Source organism: Terrapene carolina, unplaced genomic scaffold (genome assembly GCF_002925995.2).
Source record: "Terrapene carolina triunguis isolate 2854851 unplaced genomic scaffold, T_m_triunguis-2.0 Scaffold198, whole genome shotgun sequence".
Lineage (NCBI taxonomy): Eukaryota > Metazoa > Chordata > Testudines > Emydidae > Terrapene > Terrapene triunguis.
Genome location: NW_020664549.1, coordinates 3,265,238 through 3,287,261, shown reverse-complemented (window position 1 = coordinate 3,287,261; position 22,024 = coordinate 3,265,238).

Below are 22,024 nucleotides of genomic sequence, written 5' to 3'. Positions count from 1 at the left end.
GTTTTTCCATGGTTGTAGGCACTCCCTCTTCCTGATTGAGTCGCTAGGTCAAGGGAAGAATTCTTTAGTCAACCTAGCTGTGTCTATACTGGGGGTTAGGTCAGTATAGGTAGGGCATGCACAGGTGTGACATTTTCACACACACACCCCCAGTGCTGTAGCTATGTTGATGTAAGTTTTAAGTGTAGACTAGACCTTTAATTGCCCACTGCTTATGAAACGGGTTTTAAAAAGGAACGGCAGCCCTGTTCAGTTGCTGATTACTTAAGAGTATGTAGGTTCAAGGGTTCTATTTAGAGTGAGATGTCCGCCCTCTTAATGACCTAACTACATTCATCACCATTATACAAGGTTGTATTCTGAGTTTTCAGGTGACACGGTGACTCACTCCATTTTATGTTGCAATCAAGATAAAAATACAGCTTTATGCTGCAGAGTGTTAGTAAGCAGTGAATGGTACTGTACCCCCACAGCAGCCTGACTTCACATGGGATCACTTGCCCTTTAATAAGCCAGTATATGAATCTAAAATATTTGTATCTGCTTTGCAGTTCTCTTTTTGGTAGAGTCATTAAAACTGGGACCATACAGCGGATGTTTTGATGGAGTTTAGCAACTGAATCTGAACTTGGGCAAAGATGAACTATGTATGCATTCACCTACCCCAGGGCCTTTTGAAACTCAGGAAAGCATTTCGGTCCCATTATAATACCACCTCTTATACAGAGCTTTCCATCAGGAGATCTCAAAGCACTTGACAAGGTCAGTATAATGACCCCCATTTTACAGATGGGGAAACCAAGGCACAGAGAAGTGAAGTGACTTTTCCAGGTCACTAGCAAACCAGGGGCAGAGCTAGGAATTGAACCCAGGTTTCCATATCTACTAGGCCAAACCTGTCTCCCTCATTAACAGAATTCTTTCATGTCCCAGGGATAGGGAACGGCACTGCGAGTCAGGAAATTTGGGTTCATTTCAGTGACTTAACCTCTCTCTACAACTCACCTTTGTAGCGCCCTGTTAGGTCTGTGGCTGAAAAGCCGCGTGTAAGTGCTAACTGAAGTGTGTTTAAATGTATGTCCCCCTTTGATGTGGAGTTTCTTTTAAATGGAATAAATATTACTCTTATTTTTTCATTGATGCTATTGAGAGATCCTTGCGGTTAGGAAGACAGACACAAGATGGACTGAGGAGATCTGAGAAGAGAATTTTGCCCATTCTATAGCAGAAGTTTGCCAGACTAAACTATTGTGGGAGTCTCCCTGTTTTTCTGCTTGGCTGGATGCGGTTTGTATCTATAGACAAGGCTTGAACAAGCACTAGGGTGACCAGATGTCCCGATTTTATAGGGACAGTCCTGATTTTGGGTCTTTTTCTTATATAGGCTCCTATTACCCCCCCCCCCCGTCCCGATTTTTCACATTTGCTGTCTGGTCACCCTAACAAGCACCCACACGGCCGATGCAGGCCATATAGCTCTATCCGGTGAGACAAAAAGAGCTGTCAGGAGCTGCGTTGAGCCTATCTCAGCTGGAACAGTGCTTTTTGCACATCTTACAATAACACCAACAGGGCTCGTTAACCAGCTCTCTCCTCCCCTGCCAGATTGAAGCAGACTGTATAAAAGATCTTAAGTCAATAAGAAAAGCACTATTTAATCGGGGCAACCTTTTCCCTGCAGAAATCTGGACTCAGTTTTTACCGAAGCTTTTTGGGGTGGGTGTCATTGTAAATCCACAATAATGCATCTGGGGTCTATTTTGTTTTTTGTACAGAGGGATTTGTCCATAAACAAGGGTGTATGCCCGCCTCTGCGTTGACATCTGAGAGCTAAGCCCTTTGCCCCATAAACCTGGCTGTAAACTTCCTCCTCCAATGAGGAAGGCCAGTTCATAACTCTCGCTAGCTGGGTTCATGCTGCTAATTCCCTGGCATCTCTCAGCTGAGCAGAGAGGGGGTTAAGGTTATGCGCTTCAGGACAAATTCAGGGCTCAAACATAGAGGCGCTCTCTCTGTGTGATCTCCATGTAGGAGTCACTTCGCTGCTGAAGTGCAGCCACCTCTGGTGTGGAGGACAGCAGCTAGCACACAATGAGGAAGATAAAACTAGCATACAAAAGCTCAAGGGTAAATTCCTTCTCTCTCTCTCGTAATGGGCTTTTAATGTAGATTTTAAGATTTTATTAATATCTATGTATCTTTGTGGCTTCCATGATTTATTTATACTACAGTAGCACTTAGCAGCTGCATTCAGGATCCCATTGCTCTAACACACTGTCCATGCACAATGTATAGTATCTGAGTGCCTCACAAAACAGCAATTCGTTTAGTCTCATAAATCCTCCCGTGAGGAAGGGAAACAACCTCTTTGTACCTCAATTCCCCATCTGTAAAATGGGCATAAGTGACTTGCCCAAGGTCACGCAGAGGGAGCTTGTGGTAAAGCAAGGAACTAAACGTAGATCTCTCAAGTCTGCAGTCCAATGCCTTAACCACAAGACTATCTTTCCTCCACCGCTCTGCTCCTTTGGAAAGATTAAGAACTGAATAGGACCCTTCTGGGCTATGAATGCAGGGAGTGAAAGAGTTGCAGATCTGGCCGTCCTTGGGGAGGTCGTGCAGTTACAAGCTTTTCCCCATCGCTGCAGTATTGGCCTAGTGGCGGGTTCCGGTTGGGCGCATAGCCCGGCTTCTGGCACGTTTGGGCTGGGAATGTTTTGCCGTTGTTGCTGGGGGTTTAATCCTCCCAGGCAGGCTGCTGGTGAAGGCGTCAGCTGTTTTGTTCTGTTTTTTCCCCTCCAGCAGCTGGCGGGGGACAGAAGTGAAACTAAGAGCTGCAGGGCCCTGTGCCCTAGCCGGGCTGTTTCCCGGAGAAGGCACTCAGCCTCCAGGTGCTTCCTCCACTGTCTTTGTTTTCTGATTGGGCTTGGGGGGGAAGGGAGCTCTCTATTTTGGCGCTGCAGAGGCCAATCAGGCAGCAGCGTGGGTGAAGCTGTGAGCTCTTGTATCTGGGGAGACGTGGCTGCGGCCTGAAGCCGACTTGCAACACCTGCCTCCCCAAGCCATGGAGGCGGAGAGGAGAGGAAGCCTGGTGCAGGCTCAGCGCTCCTCATTTGCCCACAGGCGCTCAGGAGTGGGTGGTGTTTTACCGGGAGATTCCAGGATCAGAAAAGTGCATGAATCACACTGCCTGTAGGGTGACCAGACAGCAAGTGTGAAAAATCAGGACGGGGGTGGGGGGTAATAGGAACCTATATACGAAAAAGACCCCAAAATCGGGACTGTCCCTATAAAATCGGGACATCTGGTCACCCTAACTGCCTGTCTCCTCGAGAATAGATTCCAGAATCAGATAGGGAGGCAGATCAGCAGAATCCCAGTGCGTACGCTATGCCTTGGGCCACTAGTGCGGGTGGGCAAAGCCCCTGTTTGCACCGAGAGAGCTTCCTCCGACTGGAAACGGAGGTGTCGACTGCTCTGGTGCATGTAGCAGCTTTGTCTAGTTCCAGTAGGAGGTGACTGGAATCAGGGCAAATGCCAAGGGCAGTCAAGGACTGTGTTGTGGTCATAGAGTTCAAGGTGGGAAGGGATCAGCTAGCCTGGCCTCCTGAACGTCACAGACCACCAGGTAGTTCCTGTACAATGCATACCAATAGTGCTGGCTTCCCCCAGTTTCCTTGAGGGGCCCAAATATGCTCAGCATTGAGAGCGTGCAAATTGATGCCCCCCCATGACTGGTAGAGATGGGTCCTGAACCAAATTTCATCACAGTTGGAACAAGCTTGGACTGTGACCCAGACTTTGCATCTGGTTCTCTATCTATAATGGACCTAACCAAACCCCTCACTCACTTGAACGTTGACAGAAGGCCAGATCCAGGTGTTGACTTGGCACTTGGGGTCATGTCTATTCTTACAAATTCTTAGAGTTTTACAGTCCTTATAAAGGCTCCCTTGGCCCCAGTCTCCCACTGCACCTCTCCCTAAGTGATCCTCCATTCAGTGCCATTTTGTAAGCTAGCGGCTGGGTGTCTACTCTAGTGTGCGTACACACAGTGAGCTTGAGTAGGTCAAAGCCAAATGGCCAACCCAGAGTGTAAGTTCTTTGGGGCAGGGACCGTCATTTTGTTCTGTGTTTGTACAGCTCCTAGCACAGTGGGGTCCCGGCCCATGACTAGGGCTGCTCGGTGCTACCGTGACACGCAAAATAACTAATTTGTTTCAAGTTTTTAGTTTTGGCTCTAGAGAAACCTTGCTATGAGTGAAGTTGAGCTGTGGAAACTATGACTTTAAGAGGGTCAGCTATATTTATGCAGATACAAGCATATGTGTACACATACACACCAGAGATGCACACCCACGCACCCCGTTCTCTTCTTCATGCTAATGCTAATGTAAATGCTTTGTGTTCTTTCTCGGTTCTTTCCTTGGGCTTGGTCTAGCTGGAAGAATTCCAAGACCAGAACTGAGCAGACTGAAGCGTTGTTTAATGCTAACAAAAAGTCCCCCGTGAACAACCGCAAAACCTTCCAGCCACTGAACAGCACAGCACCTTCCTTCAGCTCATTGTCTGCTCACTTCCTTTCACACAGCCACACGGGGTGGAGAGCACACAACATGCACTGTGGCCGGAGGCTCTGAGATGTGCAAGCTCTCTCTTGTTTATTAAAAAAAAAAAATTAAAAACGGGGAGGAAAAAATATAATAAATGTCCCCGGGTCGGAAGAAAGTAGGCAACTGTCTCCATTACGCTTCCTGAAACACGGGCACTTCCCACAGAGAACAATGAAGCCGGGAGGCGTCCTTCTCCCTTGCGTCACTCGATGCCTCGGCCCGTGTGAAGGAGGCAGAATGGCACCAAGTGACATTCCCCCTCCGAACAGAAGGACACACTCAAAAAGCTGATGACAAACCTGGCTCAGTGGTGGGCCAGGGCTGGGCTCAGAGAGCAGCGTTCCTGCTCAGGCTAGGAGGGCTCTTTGGGGCAGAAAGCATCTCTCACTTTGTGTACATAAAGCGCCTAGTGCCCGATCTCGGCTCGGGCCTCTCTAATATAGACAATAGAGGCTGGTGACACACACCCATATCATATATGAGAATGTCTCTTTCCCTTCCCACTCTTTTTTCCTGTTTGGATTGTAAGCTCTTTGGGTCAGGGACTGTCTCTCCCTATGTGTCTGTACGGCGCCTTGCTCAATGGGGCCCTGATCTCAGCTGGGGTCTCTTAGTGCTACCGTAATACACATAATAAACAATAATTCTTCTATTCGCCACCAAAAAATAGGCATGTGTAGGTGTGCGGGAGATCCTGTAAAGTGAGTATTTGAGGTCCATGGAAAAGAAACACTTGGATAGGCCCAGAGTGTTCTCCGTAGAACGTTCAAAGGGTGACGGGCGTGCGCTGGCAGAGCGCACGAAGGCCGTGAGCGCGTGGTCACGGGAGTCCCAAGAGACCAACAGATGGGCTCCCTTGGGAGTGACTCTCAGTTGCTTTTTTGTCTCCCTCTGAGTGCCCTGACAGCACAATTCCCGCTCCCCCTCCCCAAGCGCTCCTCCGGGGCCCGTCTGCGGCATTCTCATTTATGACCTGTTGTGGGATAAAAGGGGCTCGTTCGCGGCGGCACGCAACCAGTGCTCGGGGGCAACTGTTGCCATCTGTCTAGTGGGGGATGTTGCGAGGGGTGGGGGGAGCTGGGAAGGGTGGCGGTGGTGGGGAGGGGGAGGTTATGTTTTGTGTCTCCTTTCAGGCAATGCTAAGCTTGCACCTTTTGTTTCTCACGGGGCTGGGGGAGCTTGGGAGAAAAGTGGCCTCTCTTTGTTTGTTCATTACACAGGTCAGGGCAGAACTTGCATCTCTAGCCGGGGGGATTTGCATGCTGATTCCCTATTCGGAGGAATCTGTCAAAGCTGAACAACCTAATGGCAACCCCCCACCCACACCCACCCCGTACCCTACCCCAAATAGCCCTCTGTGGGAGAGGGAGTAGTCCGGGCATGTCCCACGCTGAGCCAGCCTGATAGCAGGGAAAGCAGCTCTCTGATCCTATCTCCGTCTCTTTCCTGCAGTGATTGCGGCTGTGGGGGCTGCAAATGATGGATGGACTCTGCACCTCCCCTCCCATGAGGAGTGCTGTGTTTATGGAGTTATTCCTCCACACACACACACGCACACACACACACCCGGCCTTGCCCTCTTTCGTGGTTGGGAGGGAGTGGGATAGGATGGGGGAAGGGGAGAAATGTAGCCCAAACAGCTGCATTGCTGGACTAGACCAGCCCTGATCATGCTGGCTGCTTTCTCTCCTCGTGGGGAATGTCAAGGGGACAGGACGTACAGGAGACCTGCACAGATCAGCCCACGGCTTTCATTCCCCTGGGCTGTGCGGGGTCACAGGCGCAGCTAATCACTCAGAGAGCTCAAAGGTGGGTTGGCCAGTGGTGGTAGTGGAGAGGAAGTGGCTGAAGCATAAGTAGCCTGCATTCAGTTTCACCCCACAGGGTGTTCTAGATCTGCCTCTCTTACAATGGTGCTCCTGTATGAGACGGGTGTCAAGTGGACTGTCAATCTCATGGGAATTGTTTTTTTGTTTCTTGCCTAGTTTTTGCACTCTGAGGTGTGGCTGTCGGGCCCTTAGCCAGTCAGGCTCTACTGAGCCACCGCTCTGGGCCCATCCCTGGCCAGCCCTGATCTGCTGTTCCAGTGAGTTGAGTAGTTGAGTGTTTCAGGCTAAGAACTGGACAGACAAATTGCCTGGGACTGAGATGAATGAACCAGGTGCTGGGTATTCATAGCCACACACCTCAGGAGCTTGGACTCAAGATGGGGATGCTGAGTGCTATGTACATCATGGTGGCAAGGACTTTTTCCTCCTGTCCTACTCATCATGAAACAGTTACCACTCTGGGGCTACACCCAGCTTGTCTGCAGCCTCTGGAGAAGGCTGTGACTAAGAATACATTGGCCTTGCTACCCTGAGCATTCCTCACAGCTTAGCATGGGCCTCTTTGAGAAGATAAGGTTCCCAATTTGCCCTGTACGCAGTGTCACTGTTGGTGTCCCATCCTTCTGGAAAGGCAAAGGAGTGGTTCAGGTTTCCCCCAACAGGCAGACATGAATGTCGTGGTCTATGCTGATTGCTTAGGAGAGCAGGCTAAGGTGTGGCAGACGGACAGGGAGTGAACAGGGGCTTCAGCTAGAGAACATCTAGAATTCACATACGCAGGCTGAGCAAAACCAGAGAATTCAGCGTTCAGGCGGCTGCCTGAGATCTCTCTGCACGTCATGTCTGGGTACTATCCCCTCCTCCATGCTCACACTACTCAGAGGTACCCAACAGACAGGCCCTTTTCATCTATATACAATGCGGTGGACCGTAAGGTTGACATTGGAGTTCAAGCGCCATTGACTCCTTAACATCTCTGGTGGGTGCAAACATGGTGGTGGATTTTGTGATTCCCGCACCTGTGGGCAAGGAATGGGACCACGATCCAGCCATTCATTCTTCATAGGCAAGCCACCAGGTGGAAACAACTCTCGGGTCACTGCTAAGGTTTGAACGGACGCCCTGGAGGCAATAGCCTTTGCAGTCCATTCCTGATGCCCAGAACACCCAGCCCGGCTGTTTAAAAATGTCCTGGAGGTAAGAGTCCAACAAACTTGTGCTAATGCCAGTCCTCTTTGTGCTTACGCTGGTGCCCAGCACTGTAATAACTCAGATCTGTAGGGACCGAGGCTCCCTTTGGCTTTTCTATTGTATGAGTACAAACGCTCCTTTAGGGACGTCTAGAAAACGTGTTCCTGGGGATATTTAATATGCAACAATGTCAACAAACCCGTATTACGTCCCAGGGCATCTCCAGCTGGCAGATAAAGGCTAAGGCACAGCTGAGATGTTTTTATTTTAGTGCTGGGAACATTTCTCCTCCGACAATGCTCTTTTCCCCAGAAGTTGATTTCTATTATATCAAACAATTAAATAAAAAAGTGAAAGCACTAAACTAAAGCAGAGCAGCTGGCCTTACTGATTCATTCACGGCATTGTTAATTAATAGGCTTTGGTTGAGCCAGAAAATAGGCTACCTTGCTTATTCAAAAGAGTAAGGGCCAATTTCCTCCTGTTCCAACAGGGAAAATCTTCAATGGGATTAGCTTGAATTTGACCCAGTGTGATTGTGAACAAAGTTTTGTTGAAGTTTTCTCTGAGATGAAGCACTGACCTAGTGGTTATAGTAGGTGACCGGCGTTCAAAATGCTTGGGTTCTATTCTTAACTCTACCACACACATGCTAGTTACTCACGCGCTCTGGTCCTCAGTTTATCCATCTGTAAAACAGGGTTAACTTTTCCCCTGTCTACCCATTTGAGGTTTAATTTATTAATGTTCGAAAAGTGCATTGAAATCCTCCGGTTGAAGGTGCTGCTGATATTGAAAGTATTTATTATTAACAGCAGAAATGGTGAAATAAAGGTCTTTCTGTCTAGATACTTGTATGGCCGCCATCAACGTAGTACCTGAGTGCCACCCACCCATCTGATTGACTAATACTGATTTCAGTCATTCAGCTGTTAGTTCACAGATTGTTTGTTTTTCCTTTACAAATGATTGGCAAACACTGTTTTCTGTGGAATTCCTAGAACATCCAATCTCCTGTCCCCCACATCCCTGCCTGTGACACCTCTCTCTCTCTCTCTCTCTCTCTCTCTCTCACACACACTCTCACACACACACACACACACACACACACACACACACACAGAAGGAAGAGGAGGGGATTAGCTGTCAGAAACAAATCTTCCCCAACTGAGCTCTGAGCTGGTCTTCTGACCAGTTGAGAGAGCATCCTCCTTGTACCAGTCTTCTCACAAGCTCGCTTCTCCTCTAGGTTGGGTAGAAGCCAACAAAAACGTCCAGGGTAATTTTAAATAGGAGAAGGATTGGAATAAGCTGTCCAGCCCACACACTCACATACACTTATCACCCAGAGAGAACAAGCTTTAAACAACTCAGCTGATATCTCAAACTGGGAAATCTTAGGGTATGCTGGAACATGTTAGTACAGTATGTTTTATAGGGCATCAGGTCCGGACATGCAGAGTTAGAATGTTAGAATGCTAGCTCACGTTAGGACATAACAGATCAGGTCAGGACATGACTCATTAGATGGGGTGTACTGTCTACAGTCACCATGCTTCATGCAACAAAGTGTGTCTGACAGAGGCTGGCGTATGATGCACATCACATCAGGTGATTTTTTTGGCAGGGGGAGGAATAAATGGCATTTTTGGAGGAAAGGTGGGGGCGGGCATTGATTCTAAGAAGGGATCTGTTGCCAGCAAAAATAAAACCCCACGCCCTCGTGGGTGGGTGTATTCAGAATATCCCTTTATTTGTGCAGTGCAGACAGCCAAAGCAAACACACACTTTCTACCTTCAGGCCTTTGATTGTGTGAGTGGGACCTGTGGGGCAGAAGTGCTGAGGTTGCATTTCGATTTGGTGTGAAACAGCATGCATACACCTTGTATTAACCTCTGGGTTCTGCAGCTGGGGGCTCATTTGCAAAAACCCACTGGAATCATAGCTTGTTAGAAATACTGTTTGGCCCCCTTTCTTTACTGGTATGTTGCACTTCTAGAGCATCTTTCACCTAAGGATGTCAAAGCGCTCTGCAATCATTGATTAATCAACCCTCCCAAACCTGCTGCAGCATTATCTCCATTTTAAAGATGGAGAAACTGAGGCATGAAGAGTTGAAGTGATTTATCCAAGGTCACACAGCAAGACACTTGATTCCCATTCCCACACTCTGACTACTGTATCATGCTCCCTCTTACTCATTATATAATCACTAGTATGAAGTGCTATGGTATTTGCTACCTGGTGGCTTGGACGTTTGGCACTCAAAGGCTGATGACCAGTGACACTAATTTTCAGTGATATCAGAAACTATTATTGGTAGTATTACAATAGACTCTAGACACACCGTTGTATACAAACATATAAGTCAGCTCTGAAGCCGATTGGAGTCAATGGGAGTCTTTCAATGGGCTTTGGATCAGAACAAGAGTGCGAGACAGTCCCTGCCCTAAAGAACTTACAATCTAAACAGACAAGGGAGACCAAAGGTTGAAGGGAGAACAGAGGAGGGAAGTGACTTCCCCAAGATCAGTGGTAGAGCTGGAAATAGACCCTAGGTCTCCTGTGTTCTTCTCTGCGGTCCCATCCACTGGGCCATGCAACCTCTCTAAAAGAGGAACCTCTTTTTTTTTTCTCTCTCAAAAGCTGAGATGCTGCCCTGAGCTTAGAGCTGCTATTGCCTTGACCTCATCTTTGCTGTTCACACATGACTTATAAGTAGTGAGGGAAAGCCAAATAAATGCCCCTCCCAGATCTAAGCTGTCTGTTCCCTGGTGCTCAGATACTACGACATCCCCTGTGTGTCTATCCTTGAACCTCTAAACTCTCCGGGGCAGAAGTTGTCTTTGTTTTGTGTATTGTACTAAGCTGAGCGCACTGTCGGTATAAACTATAATAACGCGTTGGCTTGCAGGACTGTCCTCCAGCACGTACTGGTCTAGCGATTGAGACTACTAAGGGGAGAAGCAGGAAAACAGGGCAATTGGGATAAGTAAGAAAGAAAAAAAGGAGAAAACAACAGATAAGCACAAGAGAGGAAGGCCAGCGTATGGCGGTACACAGCAAACCGCGCTGGGAAATGGTATTATAACCCAGTTGGAACTCCTAGGTGGACAGGACCCCATTACAATTCTGTCACTTTCACTGTGTAACTGATCCCTTACGCGCAAGCCCTGCAATTGGCTGCTTGCAGACTCCTCACTGCCCTGTTCTGACAGAGAGGATAATTTGAGATCTGATTCTCCTCTGGTGGGTTGGAGCTCCCTGGTGAAAGAGAGGAAAAGATAAGCTGGGAGCCAAGGAGACTGGAGCGGTGACATAACTGCAGGTGGTAGAGGGAAACAAGACGCACGGCTGTGGGAGAAGCAGTTAGGAAGGAAGATCTTGTTCCCACCCCATCGCTTTCTTTTTTTTAAGAGATGCACCTGAACCAACCCCCCCTGAGCTGAACACCCCTGAATGTTGCAGGGCTCCAAATCCTGGATCTGGATGGCAAGGTCTGGTCCCCTCTCTGTTTACTCAAAGCCCCATGCTAGCTGACTTAATGCCTCCTTCCTGCATTTTAAATGAAACTGTGCAACTAGGAGCCCTGCAGCCAGTCCAGAGCATCCCTGACACCGGTTGGCACAGAGGAGCCAGGATCAAAGCTCCAGTGAATGCCCTGGGTGAGCTGGAGGCTGTTATTTCAATAGGAATTTACCTTCTCCGCAATAAAGGGTCTATTTGCACAGCTTACTGAAGCGAGGGCCATTCAGGAGGAGAGAGGACATGTGCAGAATCCATCACACCATGGAGCGTCTAAGTGCTGGAACAGAAGGACCGTCAGACAGCAGCAACCAGTTAGCCTGCTGCTCCCATGTCTAGGGGTCTCCCAAGCTACCTGTCTCTGTGTCCCTGTGACCTCAGCATCTATTCGCTTTACAGGCCTTTGCTTTACCATAGCACCACGAGTACCCAAGGTCGGGACCTGTTGTGCTAAGCCTTGTGCATACGTGAGAAACTCCCAGAAGAGCTTCTCGTCAAAACAGACAAAGGACGCGAGGGGGAACAGGCACAGAAAAGTGAAGTGACTTACCTAAGGTTGCACTGCAGGTCAGGTTGCACTCTCTGGAGCACACTACCTCCTACCTTCTTGGTCCCCATTTATTCCCCCATGTCCCTCTGTCCTGGATTATCCCACTGAGCTCCAGCATATACTTTTCCTCTCCTGCCTTAAGCGGCAACAGTGCCACCATATTGGGGTCAGCAGCTCAGGGGCCATCATGTCATATTCAGCAAATCCTCCCATCCTGAGAGCTTGCTCGGCAGCAGAGAGCCAGCCACATCTCTACCACATCCCCAGCCTCCCAGGTCCTTCTGGCTAGTGCTTTCTCCTCCTCCCGGCACTCAGGGATTGGACTCTCAGAGCAGTGATTTTGGGGCCGCTATCCATTCTTTGCCCCTTATGCCCACCCCTAGCATGTGAAAGGCACCATGGTAGCTGCTCTAGGAGCTACCACCAGGGGCAACCAGAGCCTGGGGCAAGATGCCCCTTCTTGCTCCCTGATCTTTTCAAAGGCTTGCTGGGAAGGGGAGTGTGGACTGGTGGTTAGAGTCAGGCCTCCTGGGTTCTTTGCCACTGACTTGCTGTATGACCTTCGGCAACTCATTGACTCTCTCTCTGCCTGAGTTTTCCCATCTGTAAAGTGGGGGATAATATTTCCCTACTTCACAAGGGGATTTTGAAGCTTAATTCATTGTTTGTTAGGTGCTTTGAGATCCTCGGATGAAAGGTGCAAGGAGAAAAACCCTAAAGTTTCCTTTATCTCTACAATACCCTTTGCCTGCCTTGAGGATGAGCCCTTTGGAATGGGGGTTACAGGAACCTTTCTCTGGTGCTCGCTGGGGGAGCAGGACCCCTCTGTTTTATTTACATTTCTGTTTGCAGCAGAGACAAAAGGGAAAGAAGATCTTTCTGCGGCTCTCGTTCTCCTCCTGAACTCTGCAAGCATGGCATGGCAGATGTTAGCTGGAGCACCATCTCCAGGGGCAACACACACACGCACACACACACACACACACACTTCCAGGCAGCAGGACTCCCTGCCCCCCCTTCCCTGAATACAGTTCTCCCGCAGCAAGGCAGCAGCAGGGCTAGTATCATGGAGAGGACAAAACCCCAGGCTGGAGCAGGGACACACAGTGAGTGACTACCTTGCGTCTGGGGTCAGAGTGAAACACTGCCAGGTTAGAAAGAGGAAACAATGAAAAGCAAACCCTACCCACCCGATTCCTGACCTCTCCAACGCAAGCACAGACAGGGGAAAGCCAGAACGGCCCAGCAAGCCCTGCGGGCCACCATGCCTTCCTACATGGCAGCCCCCGTTTGGGAAACGCTTTGGTCCCACGGCACGGCTCAGTAGCGAGGGTCTTGATGTGTCTTTGAAGCAGAAACAAAGCCAGTCTTGATATTTATGGCATGCGCGCTGTTACCGTAGAATGGTGCGGGGCGTACTGTACTGCGAGACAGATGGCAGGTTAAACAAAAGGGGAGACAAGAAAGAGAGCTGAACAGATTGGGAATTTCCTTCCCCCTTCCTTCGGCCTCCCTACACGCCAAAAATACTGGTTGAAGACTCATTTATGTACAGGAAGGAGTAGGGAGGTATAGGTGCAGCCTCAAAATACACTGGTGAGGCTGGGTTGTCTAATGGTTAGATCACTGGGAGTCAGGGCTCCTGGATTTTATTCCTGTCTTAGGGTCGGGATATAACAGAGCAGGGGACTGGGAATCAGTATTCCTGTGTTCGTTTCCTGACTCAGCTGGGTGACCTAGGATAAATAATCTACTTTCTCCATGCCTCAGCTTCCCCTTCTGTAAAATGGGGATAATATTTCCCCTACCTCCCAGAAGTGTTGCGAAAATGAGAGAAAGTTGGTGAAGAACTTCGAAGGCCTTAAATGAAAAGCGCAGCACCAGAGCAAACTATTTATTATTTATTTCCTTGTTATTAAGGGAAGTCTTCTGCGCTGTTTGTTACCTCTTCCAGAACTACAGGAACTGCTGGCACCCAACATTCAAACAACCGACAGCTTATTAATAATAATAAACAATTAATAATTTGCTCATCTCTAGCACCTTCCCGCTGAAGATCTCAGAGCCTTTTGCAAAGAGTAAGGAACTAAGCCTCACAATACCCTTGTGAGGTGAGGGTTATTTTCCCAGTTTTACAGATGGCAGGCCTGCGTGTTTGCAAAATTTGATCTTAGCTACACAAATATCCGTCCAAATAAACTCCCCTCAGTAGAGTCACCAACATAACAAAGAGCAGAATTTTGCCTGTGGCTGATAGAAGTGACGAATATGTATGATAACTTCAACCAGGGAGAAACCCAACTGAGAAGGGAAAAACACAAAGCAATAGACAGTGTGTGTGTGTGTACACTTCCCTTTGTTATGACTCAGACTCTGATTATGCAAACATTTACACATATGCTTAAAGTTATGTGAATAGTCTCGCAATAAGTTTGTGGAATCAAGGCCTTAGATAAATAAACAGAGACTCTCTCTCTCTCTCTCTGATTTTTTCTATCACAGCAGTAGTGTTAATCATCTTAAATGGATTACTCATTACATTGTGGTTTTCCTTGTGCCTTTTGTACTTTTCTTGGGGGGAAATATAGATATAGATATAAACAAAAAAATTGCATGTGCTGAAACAACAAATCCCAATAACCTTGAGAACCCAGGAGATGTCTAAAGTTGTAATGGGGGGATGTTTAAAACCAGAATAAAACAGCTGAGCGTCTAGGTCAAGATTTTGAGACATAAGCACTGATTTTTAGGGAGTCCAGCTTTTAAGATATTTCACAGATTTTCACCAGGAGCTCAGCACAGGAGATGCATGTTGGGTGCTGAGTTCTTGTGAAAAATCAGCCCCTCTGTGTCACAGGGGGACTTGCTGGGTGCTGAGAACTTTGCAAAACCTACACGGGGGGTTGAGCTCCTCTGAAAATCTGGCTTCAGCAGTGGGTGCTTCTGAAAATCTGGTTCTGAGGGGCTGATTTGCAAGGGAGTGGAGTAGCTGCAGCACTGCTCAGGGTGAAGGGGATCAGCACCTTTGAAAAACCAGGCTTAAAGTGAGCGCCCTAAAAGGGAGGTGTCTGAAACCCGAGGTCACTTGGGAAACTGTGTCTTGCTGAGCCCTCTAACAATCCCCCTGCTGTTTGCCCCAAGACGGACCCCTCCAGCACACTTTGGAGGGGAGAGCACTACAGGATTTTTATTTTTGGTGATCTAGGAAACCAGGCAAAGACAAAGGTCGCCTCCCCCTGCCCCCTTCCTGCAGTGGGTGGGAACAGCCCGCCCTGGATAGATGGACCTTTGCCTGCTCCCATCCCCACAGGGCAGCCTGTCGTACCAGCCTCTGCCTCCTTCTCCCAGCAACAGAGTGAAAAATCTTCCCCACACCGCCAAGGGCTTGCTCCACCCCACCATGACAACAGACCTCTGATTGGGCAGTCTGGTGGCCCAATGGGGGCCTTCCCCTTTGGGGGATAAAAGGGGGAGGCGTGACTTGGGGTGCTGTTAAAGGGTCGGTGCCCACTGTAGGGGGAGGGTGGTGGGGAGAGGCCCCTTAGAAATCAACACTCCTTGAAGCAGTCGTGGCCTTTGGTGGGGGGGGAGGGGGGGGGAACAGAAAAAGCGGGGGGGGGGGGGTTGGCAGCTGCTTGTGTTCGCCAGGGCTGCCCGCCAGGCGAAGTCTGTTTGCAGGGTGTTTTCCAAGCACTGACCTGCTTTGCAAGCCCTGATCCCGTGTTATTAAGGGAGCGGGATAGTAAAGCCCTCTTGTCAGTCTTGCTGACGCGGGGTGGATTAGGCAAGACAGTAGCTCTGGCCAAGCTGGGATCTTTTACCACCCCCACCCCCACATTGTGTTTTTTTTCCAGACAACATGCATAGAGCTGGACATGCACAGTGATGTTTCTGAGGCTGTCTCGGGGATGGGCCATCCAGGGGAGTTGGGGTTGTCCCTCTTCCAGTCCTTGAGCCCTTTATGAAGCTGAATATTAAGGGCCAGCTTCCCAGCTGGTGTAAATTGGCATCACTCCATTGGAGCCGACGGGCCAGATCTCTGGCCGGGGTAAATCTGCCAAACTCCAGTGGATTCTCAGCTGGTATAAAGCTGCAAAGCTCTGTTAGTATCAGTGGGTCAGATCCCCAGCTGGTGCAAATCAACATCACTCCATTGGTGTTAACGGGCCAGATTCTCAGCTGGTGTGAATCTGTGGCATTCAGTGGTGCTGTACCAATCTACACCACCTGAGGATCTGGTCCTAAAAGCAGAATATGCAAAGACTCCCCACCTGCCTGTGACTCAACCCCACTGGCTATGAGAACCACGTCTAACCACAGCCCTAGTGGTGTCAGAACCACTTCGCCCTGCTGTTAAAACCGGATCTGCAGATCCCAGTGCATCTTAATTTTTGTTTTCTTCCCCCTCTTCTTCACCCCAGGCCAAATTCAATGGCTTTGGGGATGTGGGATGGGTCAGCAGACAGAGACCTCCAATGCAAACGTCCCAGGATGCCTGGCTCTCCTTTGCTCCTATAGGACAGTGTTGTTTTTGGAAGGGTAGCTCAGTGCTCCAAGGCAAAAATCTGACCCGGGAACAAAGAGCCATGTGCACAGGGCACTTGGGCAGCTTTCGAGCACAGGAAGGGGAGGGGGGTGCTGAGCAGCTGAAAGGGAAGGAATTTGCAGCCCTCCTTGCAAGAGAAAAACTCCCACAAATGCTCGCTCCGCCCACAACAGTGGGGCTCCCCGCACTACTTCAGGGGGTGTGTTTCCCATTACCAGCCCCCCCCCATTGATCTGGATGAATGGATGCTATTATGGAGGAAGGAGGACGGGTAGTGAGCCATGGTATGTTTCTGGGTGGTTGCAGGCTGCCTCTGGCAGGGCTTTGAGACTGAAGGCAGATGGGTGTCAGGTCACTTGCCGAACGCCAGGACCAGATATGCACAGCCTGGAGTGTGCTGTAATGCCTGGGCTAGGTCTCTGGGACAACTGGAGAGAAGGCTAGAGCCCTCCTCACAAACTCTTCATCCCTGGGCTTATGATGAGCCTGATCCTCTCCACAAAGAATCCATCTCCGGGCTGGCCCTGAGCCTGGCCCTTTGGGACTTCAGTCAATCCCAGGGAGTGCAGACACATTCATTGCAGCTGGTATTTACCTACATCAAAACCATGTCAAAGCCAGGGACACAGCCACTGTTAACCGTCTGCTTCCCAACGATCCCGAGGGAAGTCAGATGTGTGCATTTAGTGGGCATTATAAGACGTGGTTGAGGGTCAGCAGGGAGACCCATTGGGCTAACACCAGCTGAGGAGGTACCATGCACCTGATGAGAGTCACTGATTCTCCCCACTTGTCTGGAAATTCAGCAGTCACTGTATGTGAACAACTGTGCACGTAGGGCTGCATCTGCCGGAGAGGGACTGTCCAGGACTGATCCCATTTAACCGCACCCAGTGTGCTCCTGAAACTCCCATGCTAGTGACAATCGGAGCCTTTCGGATTCCCAGACTCTTCCTGCTGTGGGGTTCCCTTGTTGCTTTGGCTCCGCTAGCTCCATAATCCAGCACGACCCCCTATCAGAAAGGGGTTCACTGCACGGCATATTCACTCACGCAGCATGCACCAGGAACTCCTCTCCAAACCCAAGAGAGGCAGAGAGACCTTTCAGTACTTACCCCAGCAACTGAGGTGTGTGGGTGGTCTAGGCCGGCTGCACTTTTCTCCTCCCACACACTGACCTTCTCTTTGCTAGAGATTTAACATAAGGTCTGGTTTGACTGCAGTGAGTCCTCCGTTGGGGAAGCCCCCAGAGCAGTGGGTCTTGGAGCTAACACCCCACTGAGATGCATGAGGCAGTTCACACCTCTCAGAGCTATTGTTGCAGGCTGTCTGCATACTCAGGCATTGGGTTCATATTTTCAGGATGTTCTTTGCAACTATGAAGGCTAGAAATGTTTTGTTTTGTTTTTAATGAAAGTTGTGATTCCGACACTGATCCAAGTACTGGGGCCCTAGGCACTGGCCTATAGTGCCTATGACTTAATCTGACCCTGACAACAGCAGATGCCTGGAGATTGGGATGGGAATTCAATCAGAGTAGATGATCAAGCTGATAAGAAGGGAAGCAACAGAGCAGTGTAGTTGGTGGGGAGGAAAATCATATGGTGACGGGGTGTGCAAAGGAGAGTCAAGGCGAGCAAACATCAGTCGACATGAGGAGGACACGGATCACTGGACATGGCGCTCATAAAGTTCTGAATATTAGCTGCCAACCCCAGCCCCGAATTTCACGTGTGCTGCCTGATGAATACATGTTTCCTTCCAACTCCTAGACAGAGAGAGAGAGGAGTGTAGTGAGCTCCAGTGCGTTCAGGCACTGACCTGTTTAAAGGTCTCTCTCCTTATCTGGGTCAGGCTGCAAGCTGTTCCCTTCTTCCTGCACCATGGAACGGGTGCTTTCAGCCCCTCGTGGAGCAAGCTGCAGGAGAGAGACTGCCATTATCTCCCATCTCCTGTTTGTGTAACCTCAGCTCTGCGCACCTGTGTCAAGGCAATTGGGTCAGGTCTGGTAGTCAGCCTCTCCTTACAGCTTTTGCTGCCCCAGTTTCTCTGCCAGGCAGCCTCCTGCCTGGCTGACCCAACTATTCCAGCTGCAGCAGCTCAGCAGCTGTGCTCATACCTAGGCCCACGCTGGGTACCCACAGGCTGAGGAGCGTTCCACACCTGGCCTGCTCCCAGCGCTGGCTGAAATCTGTTAACTCCTCTGGGCATCACCCAGATTCTGTGTAGAAGGGATTATCTTAGGTTTTGTGACTGCTGATGTACTTATATTGTGTTTGCTCAATGGTCCCATTGGTGGGTGAGACTCACTTCTCATCCCCCTCCCTACCCCATCATTTTCCACCTCCACAGGCTTCCGTTCCTCCCGAGCGGTTGCTGGAATACCATGCGGGTTAGCTCAAAGTGCTAGCAGTTACCAAGAGCAGAGTGGGGTGTACCTAAGTGCCTGTGGGCCTCATCTCTAGCTGGCACTGGGAAGCCACGTGAAGAGGCAGTGTGGGCCCCTACCTGAAGGCAATGGATTTTGGGTGCAGGTAGGAAGGATGGAGAGATAACGGGCATGGAAAGGCATCCCATCTGGAGGCAGCTGATCCAGATAGTGGTGTGCCAGCCAGGGGCTGTACATTAGGGAGACCAACCTAGAAATCTCTGGGAATCTATTGACTCTTTATCTCAGGTTCGTCCTATCCCCCCTAGGAAGAGCCTGTTTCTTAGGTGAGCCTGGTCTGAAGCACCATTCATTTCACCCATCCGCTTCTCCTCTGAGAAGAGAGGAGCTGTGTATATCCCTAGATCCCTGTATTGCTCATGGGCTTGTAGCTCGTAGCTAGCCTCTGATCTGTTCTAACCTTCCAGGGTCCAAGGTCCTTTTTCATTTTAACAAGCACTGACTGTGGCTGTGCCTCGGATCCCCTAGTATGTCCTATCTGCCTCCTGCCTTCCCCTGGGATGGGGCCGATGAAGGCTGTCAGGGAGCCTGGATTCATGAATATTTTGGGGAATCCCTGGAGACAGGTGCCTTGTCCCAAGACTAGATTCTACTAGATACAGCTTTCTTCCTTTCTCCTCCTCCTGAGTGCTTGATGTCCCTCCTGTTTTAGCCCAGTCCAACCCTCCCGAGCATGGAGCAATCAGCTGAGGTTTTGTGCCCACCAGTCACTGCTCTGCCATCGACTTCTTGTTGAGTTGGAGGAACTTCAGACTGCAGACTCAGCTCCCACGGGTCTGGCCTTAACCTACCCCATCCTGCGGGGTGCAGACGATGTTCTTCATCGGGGCTTCGAAGATGTGGCAGATGAGTGGGTATCTGGAGGCCGAAAAGCTTGGGCAAAACATTCCTATCCCAGCTCAGGCTTTAAAAACAGAGCAAGTTGAATGCAACTGACGTGCAGCACTGACACCTAGCGTCAGAAATACAGTGGTGCCTAAAAAGATTTTACTCAACACAGTAAATACGCATTTAAAATCGAGGTGGGCCTTATCCTGTGATGCTTTGCTTGAAAAGCAACATCCCCCAGCCTTTGGCTATAGTAAGGGATGCAGGCAGAGCTTACATTCTCATACAGTATTTCCCAGCACCCCCTCCCCCGCATGCCCCTGTCCCATTCGGGGCTTCAGCTGCGGGGCGGGGTCTCAGGGCTTCAGCCCCACGGGGCTTGCCAGGGCTCGGGGCTTCTGCCTCATGGGTTTGAAACTATTTACCAGAGCTCTGCTCCAGACAGTTCTGGCTGAATTTAAGCCCTGGGTGCAGGGATGTTTTAGCAGTATCCCGAGAGGGTGACGCCACCCCCCTAAACTCTTTAGAGCAAGGACTCTGTTTACTATATGGGCACAAAACACCAAGAGCAATTGCTCTAAGAGCTATTGTAGTAAAATTACTGGCTAATGGGGCTTTTGGCAGAAAGCTTTTACCAGGACACTGTCCATGGCTCACTTTCCAGACAGGTCAGTGGAGCTACATGATTTGCATCAATTGACTATCTGACCGTTTAGCCCAGTGGCAGATCTGGTACCTTGTGTGATTGTGTCAGCAGGCTTCTCGTAATTTTGGGTAGCTGCTGGTTTGTTTGTTTAAAGTAACAACCCCCTCCACCCAGAAGCCCCCTTCCAGAACCTTTCCGAATAGAAAAGAATTTAGACGAGAGCTTGCCAGTCACCACTGAAGAGGGATCCAAGCTGCAAAATTAGGATCTAGAGATGCATGTTCAAAATTCCCGAAGCTCAGGTATGTTTGGAGCATGGTATTGATTGTAAAATTAGGATCTATGGTCTACCTTTCCAAAAATGACTAGTGATCTTGGTCGCCTCCGTTGTTCGATGCCCAATCTGAGACTCTTAAGAGACTTCCCGATTTTCAGCAAATGTTGAGGGTCTTGCCCTCTTAAAAAACACGCCCCTTTAAGGTTAACATCTCATGTTCAGTACCCAAAATCACTAGTCACTTTTGAAAATTTAGGCTTAAACCTTTAGAAAATTCTGGAGTGTTTGTTTCAGGCCCATCTCTAATTGCCATCTAGACATTCAGAACTTGGCCTCCCTTTTTTGCATTCCTGAAACACGTTCCATGCAATTATAAAAAGGGTTTTATTGATTGGTATGATATCTACAGTTCATGCTTTGGTGAGAGTACAGATTCCTTTATATCGTTAGCATGCAGTTTAAATGTGGAGGGTTTAGATGGCCTTTTGAGCTTCCCAAGTCCCCCAGAAGCTCACCTGACCCTTGTTCTCTGCCTTGTCCAATGAACCCAGCTGGTATTTTGGCTTTTGTGGAATTCAAATTCACCGCCAAGATTTTTTTTAAAATGGGACCCCAATCTGGGCTGGGGAAATTGTTTCAAACCAAAACAATTCAAGGGGATTGATGCTTAGAGCGGACTGAGCGTTGCTACCCTGTGAGTTCCTCAAGAGAAAAGAGCAAACGATTGTACAGGCAGAGAGTGCCACACTTAACAAATGCAATTAACCACAACGGGAAGGCACAGTAGGAATTTGCGATAAGGGCCAGTCTAGGCAGCTCCTTTCATTTGAGTGCGACATCTGACTGGGCTCACACACAACCATGAAACCAGCTTTCCAGAACCAGATTGTCTGCCTTAGAGCAAAAGCTCACTGAAGCAGAGTGAATCCTGCCTGGTATTATAATGTCAAGGTGGGTCGCATTATAGTTACAACTGGCTCTGAATGCCACTTCGTTAAACTGTAGCATTCTTCACCTGCAGCCAAGCAGCACATGGAAAAAAAGGTATGATCCATACATTACGAGCAGTGATAGTAAAGCTGGATTCCACAGGAGTTGAAAGTAACAAGAACGCTTTTCCTCTCTGGCTATGGCTGCTGCACTGTCTCCTCCTGGTACCTGCTGGTCACCTGTAAATTCATTTGGTGGCGCTTACGCAGGCAAGGACGCTCAGAGACTGATACTACCCCAAGGAAGCTGCCACCCAAGATCTGCCCTTCTGCTACCTGGACTGTAAAAGGTTGCTACGTTGTGCCAGAAGCTTATAACTTTCAACTCAGTGCAACTGGGAAACGTAATGCTCCCGCAGCCTTGAAATTCCACTCGTCCCACCCGAAGGGGACAAAGTTCGGCAGGAACTCAGTTATCCAGTGCAAACACCCTGCAGGAAAAGGTGGAATTTTAAACTGTAAATCCTGTATATTTAGGATTTCCAGCACCTCCATGCACTCCTAGTTCCAGCACCTATTGGTACTTTGGCTTGGCTGGCTGACAGGTCAGGGACAACCCCCCCTCCGCACCCTCCATCTG